This window comes from Urocampus carinirostris, chromosome 9 (genome assembly GCF_059441175.1).
Source record: "Urocampus carinirostris isolate Australia breed hairy pipefish chromosome 9, RoL_Ucar_1.0, whole genome shotgun sequence".
Classification (NCBI taxonomy): domain Eukaryota; kingdom Metazoa; phylum Chordata; class Actinopteri; order Syngnathiformes; family Syngnathidae; genus Urocampus; species Urocampus carinirostris.
The window spans coordinates 32,069,237-32,086,246 of record NC_142357.1 but is presented as its reverse complement, the minus strand read 5'-3'; the positions used below and the strand labels follow the sequence as shown (position 1 = coordinate 32,086,246).

Below are 17,010 nucleotides of genomic sequence, written 5' to 3'. Positions count from 1 at the left end.
TAGAATAATACATTTTCTTATTCAAATTATGAATTTATTTTCTGTATTAAATTATTGTTGGTAATATACCGATTAAAGGGATAACCACAAACCTGTATTTTTTCATTTTCTACTTTTTATACTTCCTTATTTTCTTAACTTCTTTATACAACAATAATGATTCGTAATGCATCAAAGCAAGGGAGCCGTTTGAGAGCCGGCTCTCTTTAATGAGTTCAGCCGAAAAAGCAGGTTCTCTAAAAAGAGACGGACTTCCTTTCACTACATAACTACCACATGAAATCTGAGGCGGCAGACGCATGCGCACAGTAGCATCAAACCGCTCGCTTTGTTTGCAACGGAAAAAAACAATACCGAGATAGAGGCTACCGCGGCGAACTCGTTTGACTTGATTGATTTGCCGTTTCGTGATAGTCTGTGTATACTGGATGGTACCCATAATTGACAAATTTGCGTTTTTCCGTGCAGATTTTCTTGTACGTCGTACACGTCTTAAAATGCACAATAAACGTACTTTGTACGGCAAAAACGTACAGGTATGGGTGAGGCACACCTTCACTTGCCTCCCCTGACCACACGTCACAGGACCTAACCCCTGTTCTTTGTAGTTTATATTTTCCTCTACTTCAGGATTGCCGTGTTTCCAGAGGTAGCGTTTTTATCCTGAAACGAGCGGCACTTTGTCATCAAGTCACTTACCCGAGCGTTCAACGGCGAGGGCCACGCTGCGATCCATCGGGCCGTCCCGTTTCTAGCAGAGGTCGGAGTAGATGATGGAAAGCCCGCAGGAGAGTCTGTCGGTGTGGCTGCTCTCCCGACAGAGAGCTCAGCGTGCGCTGCACTTAGCATACATCTTCCCCTCCAGCTCTTGTCAGCTCCTCTTAGGACAGCCTCGTATTACAAGATGCAACTTGTCACACCAAGTTTGCTACTCCAGACAAACACTTTACATATCCCGGCTCTAAGAAAAGGGACTTTATTTATTGATGCCTGCGCCGTTTGACGCCATGGCATCAAACAAAAACCCTTTTTTATTTCAAAGAAAGTTGAAGGTCATTTGTGTATTTTTGTCATAGTAAGGAATTTCAGTTGAGAATGTGTTCTTTCTGGAGGTGAAACCAAGAATGGACTTATCAAAAACAAAACTATTATTAAACCTAATTTTGTTTTAGAAATATTAGAGACTAAAGTCACAAAATTTCAAGAATTTAAATACTCAATAATTTTGTATAGAAAAATCAAAATACAACTATTTTCTGACATTGGATCACCACATCATTGGTCACAATTGAGTACTGTAAAATTTGGACTTTGAGGTGCACCTGATTATAAGCCGCACCCAGCACATTTTTAAAGGCAAAAACATTTTGTACATACATAAGCCGCTCCTGGCTATAAGCCACATGTCCCCACATTGTAAAAAGAGGTATTTAAAAAAGAAAAACTGAACACAAAAAGTTATAATATAATGAACCTTAAACCCTTAAAAATATGACTTTTAATTATTCTATTAATAATATCAATTTATTTTATTAATATTATTGTCATGATTACTGATGTGACTCAGCTCTGCCCGCTTATTTAGCGCCACCCGTCGGCTCCCTGTCACTATTTGAACTCAGTCCTGACAATCCCCTGTTGTCAGTCCATCTGCGAATCTCCGTGTATACTAGGCTAGCCTTTTTTTGACCCTGACTCTCACCTGTCTCGTTTTTGCTCCCGTTTGTCTCCGGCTATGACCTGTTTGGATCCTGACCACGTCTGCTCTCCCGTCCTGGCTTATGACCCCTTTTTGTTTCTGACTACGTCTACTCTCCCGCTCTGGCGTACGACTCGTTTCCGACACTGATCACGTCGTGCTCTCCCAGTCACGGCTACCGACCAGTTTTCCGCCTCTGACACCGCCATCGTTTGCTACGGAAGATCAAAATCCAAGTACGAGAGCGACTTGCTTCCCCGCGAACACCGGATCGTGGTCGCAGCCCTTCCTCTCTCTTTCAATAAAACTTGTGGTAAACGTCACACAAGTGGGTCCCTTTTCCGTTCTGGTCCTAACAATTATTCATATATATATATATATTTAACGTTTTCAATTGTAATTGACCATTATTTCACATTTTACCATGTTTGTATTCAGAATCAAGTCTTTCAGTACGTTTAAATAATTTTTTTTTTTTTCTGTTTTTCACTTGTGAACCAAGAAACACGATCTTTTGCCAAAAGTGTTCTAAAAAGTGTTAGAAATCATTTGTTATGACCATAATAAAAATATAACTTATTAAGGATGTTTGATGCTACATTTTTTGAGACTGATGAAATACACCCGTTTTGAGGCGTTATCCGTACCGATCGATACCACATAACAATACCATTTGTACATACAATTCTTCTGCCACAAAAATAACTAAACATAATTTTTAGCATTTTTTTAATGGAAATTATTTTCAGATTCTTTCATTACATCAAGAAGGCAGAGGACATTTGTATTGGTTACCATTGCAAGGACTAATACCATATCAGGCTGGCATCAATACCAATACCTGTCATGGTTGCCATGGCGCCCAATCGGGTGCGCCCGTGTGTATCAAGGTTGCCATGTTGCCCAATTGGCCCCGCCCGTGTGGCGCCAGCTGCGGAGATTGGCTTTCTGTCTACATTAATCTCAGCGCTCTCTTGCTTCCTTTGTCAGCCCATAAAACGAACTTGTGCCCCACAAACTGTGGGTTCTGACTCGGTCCTGTTTTCCTGTTTGTATTACCAGCCCGGTATTGTTCCAGTTTATTTTTGTCCTGTTTAATTTCAGCTTTTGTTTCCGTCTGTTTTTGTCCTGCTTGTTATTTTCTCTAGTTTTTGTTCCCGTATAGTTTCTCCTGTTAATTTTCGATATCCTGATTCGTTATCTATCTTGTCTGTCCCGTCCTGTCCGGTATCGACCCCATCTGTCCGGTATCAACTCGGGCAATTGGAATCGATCTCGTTGGTCTCTGGCTTCCTGTGTTTTCACGCCCAACATGCATGACTCGCTATTTCCCGTAAAATAATGGCTTGTTTGAGAAGGTCACGCGTTTGGGTCCAGTTCTGGTTCTTGACAATACCTGTTGTTAGTACTCTCCCATCACTAGTGTTTACAGCAAATCAGAAACATTAGGTAAAGAAATAAATTTGACCGAGAAGTATAGGTATACAGATTTGTCAATTGTAAAAGTTCTACAATGAGACGGCATTTTATAATATGTCAGAGTTTAGTCTGGAAGCGTTACCTGTTTATTATTTGGCTTGTCACTTCTTCTAAAATCGATGGAAATGGGCTTTCCTCAGCTTTCACTGCGACCTTTAAAGGCTATTTTCATTATCGGTTAATCTCCCGTCAATTGTTCACGGTTTGAAATGTCAAAAAGCTAGATGAATGAAATACCGAGTGCGAAAAAACAACAACTCTGCTCCTCTCCAGGGAAAAGTAGATCTCCAAAAGTTTGGTCGGTCCAAACAAAGCAGAACATCTGCATCGGTGACGCGATCCAAAACGGGAGAACAGATAGGCCGTGTGCCGGGATGACAACAGAAAAGCTGGCAAGGGTACGGCAGGAAAGACTTTTCGAGGGCAGACACGTGAAGCCGCTGCGGTTAGGCCGTGATTACACCTAGCGAGATGCGCCATTAAAGGGGGGAGATTGGATGCAGCAAACGAGTCTAATTTTGGAAAGCGCTTTTGCACACTTGGCTGCAGTAGAGACGACATGCAATGTAACATTCAACAACAACTCAAGGCTGTGAGAAAGTTACCACTCGTTTATTACTGCACGCTGTTTACATATTTATATATTCATTGTGTAATCACCAGGGTTGGGTAGGGTTACTGGATTACTTTCAATGACTTTTGGATTACTCCAATACCAAATATGCTAATAAAAGACAAAATAAACTAAATATGAATAAAAATACTCAATTTTGTGCAGGCTTGGGGAATAACGGAACACATGGAACGGCAAAAATGATGTTGGCAAGCTGTTTGGATTTATTTTCGGTTTGTTTCTGTCTCATATTATGTCAGTTTTGCCGGAGATCAAAGCCAGGAGAGAAAGCTTACCATGTGTTGTGAGTCATCATTTTATTCATATTTAGTTTCTCATCTCATCTCATTAGCTGCACCGCTTATCCTCAGTAGGGTCGTGGGGGTGCTGGAGCCCATCCTAGCAATCATCGGGCAGTGGGCAGGGGACACACTGAACTCGTTGCCAGCCAATCGCAGGGCACACAGGAACAGACAACTCACTCGCTCAGTCACATCTAGGGACAATTTGGACAGGCCAATCCACCTGAAATGCATGTCTTCGGATTGTGGGAGGAAACCGGAGTGCCTGGAGGAAACCCATGCAAGCACGGGGAGAACATACAAACTCCGCACAGTAAGTCCGGTAGCTGGATTTGAACCTACACAGGAGGTTCCCAAGACCTTAGAACTGTGCCGCACACGCGCTAACCACTGCGCCGCTGTGCTGCCCCTATTCAGTTTCTTTTGTCTTTTATTAGCATATTTGGTATTGGAGTAATCCAAAAGTAATTGAAAGTAATCCAGTTAAAGTAACCCTACACAACCCTGGTAATCACGAGAAACCATTGTCATTAGTGCACTGGGTGCCATTTTGTGTGTGATATTTTTAAATTGTTGATATTTCTTTGTCACAGTGAATATCTAATCTAGGTTAAAAACATTTCTCGTGTCGGAATTATTTCATGGTTCATGGATTTCCTAAGCGTCTGGGTCAGCGGGGCACTACTGAGGACGCAACTCTGGACAGCTTTCTCTACTCTTGATAGTTCCTGGGCTGTTTTTGGGTCTGTCAAAGTTGGCACCAGTCCATTCCTTGATGTTGTCGACCCAGTTCTTTCCTAGTCTTGAGCAGCTCGGTAGCCTAGATGGTAGGGTGTCCGCTCCGAGACTGGGCGGTCGCTGGTTCAAGCCTCGGCCGAGTCATACCTAAGACTTACAATATTGGTACTCATTGCCTCCCTGCTTGGCGCTCGGCATTAAGGGTTGGAATTGGGGGTTTTGGTCACCTAATGACTCCCAACACAGCAGTTGGGTCTAAAATGGCGGCGCCCTGTTTGGCTGCGGCTGCATCGGCTTGTTACAGTTTAACTGTACAGGTCAGGTGTATCGACATTTCGTTCTGTGTGCATGGTTACAAACAATGACAATAAAAGTAAATTCTATTCCTCTTTTCCTGTGACCTGTACAATTATCTTTGCCATTCCCCAATGACCTTCTGACGTGACCATACTACTGCAGTTTGTCTACGCACAGTTGACAACAGTTGGGTTCAATGTTCAATGTGCCCTAAGATGATTTTGCTCGGTTTCATTTGTCACTTGGGCTATGGAGCTCATGCCCAGAATTTTCCTTGATCATCGCATCTCTTTGTGGTGAGAGTCTGTCTCAAGTGTAGAGAAAGATTGAAGACTTTTACGTGAGGCTGATGTTTGTTTTTACTGCTATGTTCTTGGGCCCCTAGATGGGTTTAAAACTTGTAAGTTGGGCTGTGGTTTGAGCTATCCTGGCCATGATTTCTGGGCTTTTTCCCGAAAGTGATGTATTCTCTCCTTATATTGAGAGTTTTATAAACTATACGATAATCATTTGGTCCTCCAAGCTGTATCTTATTTACATCAATATTTTTTTGGTAGTAAAATGAGTTTTTTTTTTACTACTGGGAGACGTTAAATAGTACACACTTTCCCTTCAAAAATTCATCACGGTCAAATGAAGTATATACAGTAGTGTGTCACTATGTAATGACCCGTATTTAACCTCCAAAGGCCCTAGAGAGCAACTGTTTTGACTTAATGAGCCTTATAATTGCAAATTATTAAATTAGTTTGAGTGCACACTTAATCGCTTTACTCCTAATTAACCACTTAAAGTGATGAATGCGACAATGCGAGTCTATTACTGTAAGTTTCCAGTCTGAAAAGTTGCATTTTGTAAATATGCTCCTTAGCGCTTTCTAATCCGATTTCTATTCCGCAGGATCATATCTTAATCGGTTTACATCACGGCTCTGGAGTCGGATTGTTATGTCCACTCTTGTCTTCTCGCGTTTGGGTCTTTGCTAGAGGAGGCGTCTTTGTGAATTAACCGCAATGTGACTTTAAACAACAGGGGAGAATGGAGAAATCGGGGGGCTGTTCCACTTTTTCCAGTCCAGATCTGTCCGAGTGAATCACGCCCGGACTGTCAAAAACATGACTTTACCGGTCATTCAGGCAGCTGCGGCTAATGTCTTCGGCGCACTGAAAATTCGGAGGTTTCAAGGTCCACTGCCTCGGGTTTTCGCGGGATGCGCCGGTTGTTGTCAGGGAGGATTGATGAAAAACGAAATGCCGTTTTGCACGGTTCTAGTGTTTTCATCGCCCCTCCACCCAACAGGAACAGCAGGTTCACTGTATTTTTACGACCATAGGACGCACGGTGTGAAAAGGCTGGGTCTCTGTAGCTGGATCTATTTTTCCAAAAGTGTGTTTAACACTTTACAGGGCGCACCGGCCAATCGGGCGTGGGTGCCCTCTGCTGTGGCCGCGTTACAACAACACAGACGAGCATATAAGTGTGCTTATTTAGAAATACAACAGAAGCAAAACTCATTGTGGTTTATTTAAGTATTGATTACAAAGTAAAACACACGGACAAAACCAAAAAAAAAAAAAAAAAGAGCTGGTGAAAAACAGGGTTTGATGCTCACATTTAAAAAAAAATGTTTTCCCCCCAAGAATCTATTTCAACCAAAACCGTCAAAATTCTAGTCCTTTCTTTCTGACCAGAAGAGCTTTGCTTAATCTCAATTAGCAGCTTTACTTTGTTCTCTTTCAGAGTCACTTTCAGGGTTACTTTACGAGTCACTTTCAGAGTTACTTTCAGAAAGCTCAAGCAACAGTCCCGGCAGACACATTAGCCCGAGCGTTGACCATTCTTTTTATTATAATCCCCTGGAAGTTTCTACACCACCCTAGTCCGGGTGGAAAAATGACACCGTTTAATGGCGGAAAGCCCCAAGACGATAACAATAACTTTAACATTTCTAAATACGCTGCAGCGTAAGCATCCATGAGTACTTATGCAAACAATGCATTGCGTGTACCTTCATGTGACACAATACCACACACAAGTCGCTTTTAGTTGGACCAAGGCTAGAACTTGTGACTTCCCGGTCTTGGGGGCAGGCGCCCAACCGTAAGTTCACTGAGCTGGTGTACGTCCACCACACGATAAATTTGAAGAAAATCTAAGACTATGTGCGCCTTATTGTTGTGAAAATTTGGTACTTAAAAAATCAAATCTAAAACAGTTAGTAGTTACTTGTCAAAAACACGTAATCAGTAACATAATCAGAATACCACAATATTGCACTAATGTAACTTGATTACTTTCAATTACCATATTTCCCGCACTATAAGGTGCACCTAAAAGCCTTTATTTTTTTCAAAAGCTGACCATGCGCCTTATATATGGATCAATATTAAGTCGCAAAGTCTTGCAACTAAAGCAAGCAGCCGCCGACTAGATTTTCCCCCGAAGGCGAAGTCGTCCGCGGTGTATGCTGGGATTTATATGCCGGCGTTTCATTTCCTAACCAATGTGTCAATCATCATTTGAATCAGTCACCATTGGCTAAAGTTATTCGGAGGTAAAGGGGGTGGATCCTTTTTATCATTTACAGGCTCGCATAGGCTAAAGGGGCGAAACAAAGCCTGCAATTGGCCGAAAAAGATGAATGGGGTTTTGGGGTTTTTAAGGGTTATTGATCTATCTTCGTTATTCATTATCCATTATCCGTTATCGGTCAGTTCATAATACGCTACAAAGCCTAGGAGCCGGGACACTTACTCTCAGCCTAAAGGCCAAGCTAAAATCCTAGCCCTAAAGCCTTGCTGCGATCATTGCGAATGCACCGTTCCCGGAGGTACTGCAATACCGGGCCGATGCGTGGAGTGGACAGAGCAAGCTCATATTCCATCTCCGAAATGCAAAAATCAAAGATAGTGACTTCATAGAAAGGCCAAGCTAAGGGCCTGGCATCAAAGCCTTGATCCCTAAGTGGACAGAGCAAGCTCATCACACAGTTGGGTTGCACTACGGCATGAAAACATGTTTTACTATTCTGTATTTGTAAATATTTTACTCTCCTGGATTTACTACACTCACGGTTGTAAGAAGACCATGGTTACGTATCATTAATGAACGTGAAGGCTGCAAGAGAACTTAGGTGAGTTATGCGGATTTATATTTTCCTGGTATCTTGTTTTAGAACGATCTTGATGTTTCTGTGATGAGTCTATTTTTAAACTAAATTCAATTAAAAGTGTTGTCATATGCACAGTAAAGAACCCCGTTTCCCTGCACAATAAAATTCTTACTTTGCTGTCCACACAGTTGCCAGCAAAAAATACAATGGAAACTAAGAAAGTTTGTTTGGTGACATCGTACGGACACCGCATCCGCACGTGTTTACGACACGTATTTGCTTCTTTGCAAGCTTTCGGAATCTATAATAAGTTTGACTGAACTATCTGACTGTTTTGTCGACGGTTCCATTGAAGCACCTTATAATCCGGTGCGCCTTATGTATGGAAAATATCGGACAAAAGACTATTTTTTTGGGGGTGCGCCCTATAACCCTGTGCGCCTTATAGTGCGGAAAATACGGTACTTTTTGATTACTCCAATACCAAATATGCTAATATAAAACAAAATAAACGTAGGAGCTAAAATGTATGTGCATCTTTGATTGTTGTTTTAGTTTATGGGGTGTCACATGTTATTTTGTAGGTGTATAAAGGTAGGAACGCTTTTCAGGTATCTTACCTGAAAGGGCAAACGGTTTTGACTACTAGTCGAAGGCGAAAGCTGACTTATTGTTGTACCTTTGGCTCATGTGTATTTTGTGATAGGCTTCATTTAATGGACTTAAGGTAGAATAAAGATGACTTTTCTTGTCATCCTGAAGACTAGGGCTGCAACAACTAATTGATAAAATTGACTAAAATCAATTATCACATGCCCTTATCAGCGTAGGGGTAGATAGGCATGACGTTTCGTGCACCTCCACGATGGTGACCGGAATCGTGCGATCACGTCATTGAAAACATAGGGCGCTGAAAAGCTCTTGCCAAGTTCATCTATCGTTCATGCAATAGGGTCTTCGCGTTTGAGAGAAAGGTCTGGCATTGAATGAGTTAATTAAAATTGTAATCCTTGCATTGAGTCGTTATAATTGTAATTTAATTACATCATTTTTCTGTAATATAATAACTTTCTTTTGTATCGTAATAAGGTAACACCATTATATGTATTCCGTTACTCCCCAAACCTGCCACCCAACCTCTTTCACTTCCATTGAGACAGAAAAACGGGCCTGAGACGGATTTACAGTCCTGACATGGAAAAGCTAAAGTACACCCTTGGCGAGTTAATCCCTGATGTCGGTAAATAAATAAAAAAAAAAGCAACAAACTGTTAGAGTTTGCAAAAAAAGCTCATTCTTGCTAATTATTTTCCTCCCGCCCCTCCCTGGTTAAGAGCTTTCCCACCCCTCCAATCAATCGGCACTTTAGCGAGTAGGAAGGGAAAAAAAAGGACGCGCTAGCCTCATTAGCCTGATTGCGCCGATACGGACGACGGAAAGGGATTGAGCGAATAAAAAGGAAGTCTGCTCGAGCATCAGCACTTGGCCTGCCACCCCCGCTGTTGTTTTTTTTTTTTTTATTATTTTAAACATGTTGCTTTGTTGTGACTCATGCTATTGCTAAAATTGGTCCTTTAACTCATTTCCTGCCATCCCCATGAACTCATTCACTGCCTCCGCACTATAACCGAAAAATAGCATTTATGAAGTATTTTTAATACATATGGTGCATGATGGTGAGACGAAATTGAGCGTAAGAGCTGCATGTGTTCTACACTTCGTCTATTAATGTATTGATTCATAAGTGGATAAGTGTTGCTGATCAAAATTACAAAACATTAAAAGTGATGAGAACAGTATCACCTTAACCACCAGGTCACCAGCAGTACAGATTTATTTTGGAAAGGCATTAGAGCTTATCTCATTATAACACTATTTTTACTCATGGTACCAGAAACACTTACTTGCATAGAGCATTCTGATAGGTTAAGCAGTCTCTTCACAACTTCATTGTTACATTGTTTTACAGCATATTTATAGTAGTTATTCAGTGTTCTTGTTTGCCCGCGTCCCTGCGTGCTAGACGCATCATTTTTGCTGGGGACGCATTGGGTCAAATCAACGTGCCTGCCCGGGACGCAACGTTTTTGACAGCAAATTGTCATTATTACCTGATTCCTTTTTTTTTCTTTTTAACAAAGATTTAACGCACTCCAAACTTTTCGTCGGGCAGATCCGCCATTGTTGTTTTGGTCTCGCGCCGATCTCGGCAAACGAGATCTCGCTGCTTTGAGATGACGTCATTGTTGTGGCGGTTGTCGAGTGAAAGAGAAGTATGCCTCCGAAAAAACAGTTGGTATTCGGTGCAAATCAACAAAAATCTGGTAATTCCTTCAGTGTCCGTAATAAGTCGAAACATAACACAGAAAGTGGTAAAAACGGCAATAATTCCGGCACGAAAAAACTGCGGATAAATAATTCAGAAGACCGCGAAGGCAAGGAAAACACGTGTTTTGAAGCGAACGATTCGACGAAAGAAAATAAACAAAAGAAATACTCCGAGCAAGAAAAGGACTTTTCTGCCAATATGGACTAAATTATATTCCTGGTTATGCTATGAGGGGGGATAATAAAGGTTTGGACCATGAGAAGGCATTACAACTATGGCGGGACAGCAAGCCATGAAGAATATATGAACTGAAAAATTTGAAGTGATAACTGCTTTGTATTACCAATTAACTGTGATGATTAAAACTGAATGAAAATATAGATTCATATAATTATTTCAGCAATAATATTTTGTATAATGTACAATATTGTTGTGAACTGAAAAATCTTGAAGTGATAACTGATTTGTATTACCAATAAACTGTGATGATTAGAACTGAATGAATATATAGATTTATATTATATACTTGTCGCCGATTTACGATTTCAACCTCGATAACACTAAATTTTGGGGACCCATAGATCTCTGTTGGGACCCATAGATTTTTGAGCATGCGAGTCCCCGGGACCCATCACTTTTCACAGGTAAAATGAACACTGAGTCATTGCCAGATAGTCAAAGTTCGGGTTGTTCTTAAAAAAAGGGCCACCGTTTTTGACCCTCTTATGGCCAGACTAACAAAAATATTGGAAGCTGCCCGTATGATACTTAGTCAAAAAGTCACACGCATTGTATTATACTACAATTTGTTTACCTAGGGCAGATAATCTCTGTAATTTACATGGAAGATGGTGTCAAAGCAATGAACGCGTCAGGTGGATTTTGAAGTTTCTATCACTTAATGGCATCGAACACGGTCACGGGGCGCTGTATCTTATCATGCAAGTTGATCTATTTAGTTTGCACGGTGCAGATACCCTCGCACTTGTAGCCAGGCTGCAGCCGATGCGCTCGCCCTCTGAACTGTCACAACAAGTCGGGAGCTGCAGACGTGTTGCCGGGGAAACCGAATTAGTTTAGTGATTGCATATTGAACCACAATACATCAGCGATATGGAGTTGACAGGTGTTGGATTGTTTTCTTTGACACATTTTCTAGACATGTTGAAGCAGAATAGAGTTATTATCATCCTTATCATTATTCGTGTTGGAAGACTCCCCTATAATTATTTTTTTCAGGCTTTCGAATGGGGTCGTGAATGTTTTTTTTGTACTTTTTTGGAATGGTTTATTTCATACATTTGTCAAAATGAAAAAGGATCATCAAAATAAATGAAAGGAGATCGTGTTTTTTTCTTTGCCTTGTTTCTCTCGATAGCTCAAATACAAAATGATGTGATTTATAAATGTCATAAACAACAAAGAAACGGACCAAAAAACAGGTTGTATGGTCAAGTGACTTTTTGTTCATTTTCTTTTCCAATATTTAGTTTTTAATTTGTGTGTGTATATATGTATATATATATATATATATATATATATATAAAATATATATAAAATATGTGTATATATTATATTGTGAATTTCCCTGCGGGGATGAATAAAGTATCTATCTATATACTTTGTGTGTGTGAATATATGATTTTGTGTGGTTTATCTGAGTCTGCTTCGTTGGCATCAGCAGCCTAGGACGCTGATTGGCTGCTGAACTCCTTTTAGACCCCCGGCTTTCTGCTACCGGTTGTTAGACCGTCTGCAAACCTCAGTTACACTAGGCAAGCTTTTTGACTCTGACTCACGCCTGATTTTGCTCCCGTCTGTTTCCTGGCTTTTTGACTCGTTTTGGCTCCTGACCTCGTGTACTCGCATCTCCTGGCTTTTCGAGTCATTTCTGGCTCCCCTAACCCCGGCTACTGACCTGTTTTTCTGTTCCCGACGCCACCCTCGCTCATCACAGAAGTCCCACCTCCGCGTTCAGAACGAACGGCTCCCCGCGACCACCGAGCTCCAGATCGTGTGTACCCTCCTTTCCTTTCTTCCCAATAAAACTTGTCTGTCCCAGAGTTGTTGTTTTTTCGCACTCGGTATTTTATTCATCTAGCTTTTTGACATTTAAAACCGTGAAACGTTACGCTACTGGGTCCTGTCTCCATTCTGGTTTCTCACTGTATGTGTGTGTGTCAATAGATGATTTTGTGTGTGTGTGAATATATGATTTTGCGTGTGTGTGTGTGTGTGTGTGTGTGTGTGTGTGTGAGAATATATGATTTTGTGCCTGCGGTTTGGACGGAGACCAGACACCATGTCGACATGTCTCTTTTCCGTTTTTTTCTGTGTGTATATATATATATATATATATATATATATAAGAAAATTAATTTGTGTATGTTTAAAGTGGTTCTGCAAAATGATGGTGGGGAATCAAAATACTGCAATTCAGGAACTTTTGCTTAAGAGTGTACTCACTTTTGTTACCAGGGGTTTAGCTGTTAATGGCTATACTGTACATTAAAATAATGGGGGGGGGGAAATGCATTTACACTTCTATATAAGCTGTTGTGTATGTAGTAGAATTGTAGTAGATTCAAGACTGGCACGGACGGTACATTCATAGAGTGTTTACCTAACTTCTTCCTCGGTAGTTCTCAAGCACAAGTTCAAGGCTGCACATTAGTATACAGCGACACTGCAGGAAGGGGAGTGTATTACACGACACCACTAAAATGATGGTGGGGAATCAAAATACTGCAATTCAGGAACTTTTGCTTAAGAGTGTACTCACTTTTGTTACCAGGGGTTTAGCTGTTAATGGCTATACTGTACATTAAAATTATGAGGGGGGAAATGCATCTACACTTTACACAGACACACTTTCATTCTGTCAAAGCGAATTTTTTTCAGTAGTGTTCAATAAACATTGTGCACCCGCACCCTTTGTATGTGTTAAAAAACAGAAATAGCACCAGCCACGGAGACTGCGCATTTATTTAACGGAAAATGGCTTAATCTTTTCCTGTTAGGTCAATCGACACATTTGAGAGGGACCACATCTCATTTTATGGTGATTTTGTTAGTTTTGTTATGTATTTATGCCTCTAAGAAAGATAATGATAATAAGAAATAAAGTTGAATATATTGTACTAACTCTGCTTTAAACTGGACAATACTTCCATTGGATACATTTTTTTTTCTTGATTTTGGTTGCAGCTTGTTATTACAGTAAGATGGTGGGTCCTGAAGTCAGACCAGTTGAAAAACACTGATCTAGGCCTTCTTCCACAATTTGGTCCGGTTTTTTTTCCCTTAAAGAATTGCTACAATTTACTGCCTGCTTTTCTCCCAGGCTTAAAAAAAAACCATTTCAAATACGCCTCTCCGTCTGGTTGCAGCCGTTTCTAATGTCAACCCAACCGCAGATCAAAAGAAAAATCCTTGATCGACTTCCGCGACTGAATGACAAGCGAGTCATTTGAAGCCTTATTTGACTTTAAAATGATGGGCTCAATGTGACCTAGGTTATTGATGTTGTCCTTAGAGAATATTTGACAGCGTGACAGTAATGCGCGTGTCGTAAAGCAGCCAAAACTGTCAAAGTTACATGTCATTCTTTGACTCGCTTAATGTTCTCCCGGGGATGACTAATGATTTTACATTTCCTGCTCTTTGTAACAATAATTCTAAGCTGCCTGCTTTTCTTTGCAAAGTATCGACTCTACTGACAGCCACATAATCAGTTTAGCATAACAATGTCGCCCGATGGCTGCGGTTAAGTCATTTTAAAGAAATGTGGAGTAATTAAGAGAACAGTCTTTTAGAATTTTAGTCTTTTTAGTCTTAACGCAGATTTGAGAAGGAAATTACCGTATTTTCCGCACTATAAGGCGCACCGTGTTATAAGGCGCACTTACAATGATATATTTCAAAACTTTTTCCATACATGAGGCGCACCGCATTATAAGGCGCTACAGTAGAGGGTGTAGTTACAATATGCAACCATTAGATGGTGCTGCGCTAAAGGGAATGTCAACAAAACAGTCAGACAGGTCGGTCAAACTTTATTAATAGATAACAAACAAGCTTCCCACAACTCCATTCACTCCCAAAATGAATAAACAGCTGTTTTATTATTTTCTCTGAGGTAAAGCATTTTCCTGACACATCTTTAACATCTTTGAACAACAGCAAGGAATAACATTTTACTTTTCCTCCATTTAGTCAACACGCAAAAAAACGTCTGATACTGTATGGTAAATTAAACGTTAGTGCAATCGCAATATAGTGACACTCGTAATGTGCAAAAACAATAACAATAAAGCAATAACAACTGTAAAATGTAAAACGTAAACACACAAAAGAAAAACAAAGCTCACTCTATCAGCTCCTCATCTACGAATCCCTCGAATTTTTCTACTGCAGTGTTCGAATTGCTGCTGCTCTATTTCCGTGTTCTACTGCGTGACTGATTGCCTTGAGTTTAAACTCTGCGTTGTAAGCGTGTCTCTTAATAGGAGCCATTTCAGGGTTTTTATACAAACGCACAAATAAAAGAGAATCGTTGTTTAATATTTCCCAGAAAGCACAGCTCACTTCTTCTTATACGGGAAAAATGTAGTCTATGGCTGCTTACCGTAAGTTGCGAGATCTGTCGCGGCTCAATATTGATCCATATATACGGCGCACCGGATTATAAGGCGCATAGTCAGGTTTTAAAAAAAAAAGAAAAAAGATTTTAGGTGCGCCTTATAGTGCGGAAAATACGGTAAATGTTTTTGAGATTAAGTGTTTGAGGAGTATGTTAGGAGTGACAAGATTGGATAGATTGAGAAATGAAATTGTGAGAGATAGAACTGGAGTAGTAGTGGAACTGAGCAAGCGTGTGGATATGAGAGTACTCGGTTGGTTTGGACACATGGAGAGGATGGATGAGGAGCGAATGTTGAAATGGATCGACAGAGCAGAAGTAAATGGAAGGAGATACAGAGGAAGGCCGCGATTGACGTGGATGGATGGTGTTATGAGTGCACTGTAGGAAAAAAGGTCTAAATATAGTGGAAGCTAGAGCTCTTGTTGTGGATAGAAAGGAGTGGAGAGGTGTTGTGAAAGGATAGTGGGATTGTGAACGCGTTCTTAAGGATGGGCTGGGCACCCGTATGATGCGGCAGGGGTAAACCAGTGAAAGCTGTCGGGCCCTGCTGTTGAACAGAAGAGTATGTGCCTAGGTGCTTAACTTGTTTGGGTGTTTGGGCATTTGGGTTGGCCAAGGTCCAAAGATTTTTGTGAGTATTTTTTGCTATTTTTTTTCCTTTTTTTATTTTCTTTGTTATTGTGTTTGTCTTTCTGTCGGTCACACCTCTTGAGGGATATAGCCAAGGTAGATAGTCTTAAAAATCCAAATGAAGGCAGAAACAAAAACACCGTCAGTGCAGTTACCCAGCAATAAGGAGGAAATACTATGATTACTGTCAAAGTACTTTCCACCTAATAAATACATAAGTAAGTAAATACATTTGATAAATGTATGACATTATGGATTTCACAACATGGTCATATATCAGCATTGAGAAGAAAATTGCTCTTAATGGCATTGTAACAGTCTTTATAGACTTTTTGTGATATAGGGCTATACTGTTGAAATAAATATGACTTGACCTGGAGGAAAATGTTAAAATGAAGTAAAATAAGAAAAATACCCCCAAAAGACTAAATTATTTACCAGTAGAAGATAATTATTTATTTTTTTCAATGAGCGAGGAACTTAATCCAGTGTGATGAACAGTAACAGGAATGACTGCTTAATTTTTGTAGACTGTTATTTAAATAATTATACCCACTTGGATCCCGATTTTTCTGCCCACAGAATGCTTTTTAAAAGGCTGTTATCGGAACACTTTAGTGCGTAATTCATTGTGTCAATTGCAAAAGGTGATTCTTTTTTTCACTGAATATTAAGATATTCTGTCACTTGGCAGTAAAAAAATTATAATTTCATCGTAATAATGTTCATATTTAATCAATGTTACTATTTAATAAACCATTTTATCAACTCCAGATATCCCTTTTACAGTGTACTACACTATTAAAATTCCTGCCCTTTGGCAAATCATTTTGGCAATTTTAATTTGTATATTATTTTATTTATTACCAACATTTATAATAAAATAAGAAAAACATCTATAAAATGATTAGAATATTCTGATATATGGAATCATTTTGTCCATTTAAAAAAAGCTCAAATACATTTTATTGGAACATACTTACAGAAATTGTTTTATGTAGGCAGATAAAATCAGGATTACAGAGGATCACATTTAATAATTTGCAACAAAATCTAGAATGTGCAATTTCACTCTTGTTTTCTTGACTCAAACAATACCTAAAATATCCACATATTTAGAAAATTTAAATGATTTTGTTTTATATTTGCCCTAGTCAAAAATAATT

At 39.9% G+C, this 17,010-nt stretch overlaps 1 protein-coding gene and 1 pseudogene across 2 annotated transcripts in view; one reads left to right on the top strand and one right to left on the bottom strand.

Moving 5' to 3' along the window:
• Positions 1 to 17,010, top strand: part of macrod1 (mono-ADP ribosylhydrolase 1) — a 381,584-nt gene that overhangs the window by 24,246 nt on the left and 340,328 nt on the right. The window lies entirely within an intron of this gene.
• Positions 7,937 to 8,078, bottom strand: LOC148360082 (U2 spliceosomal RNA; annotated as a pseudogene).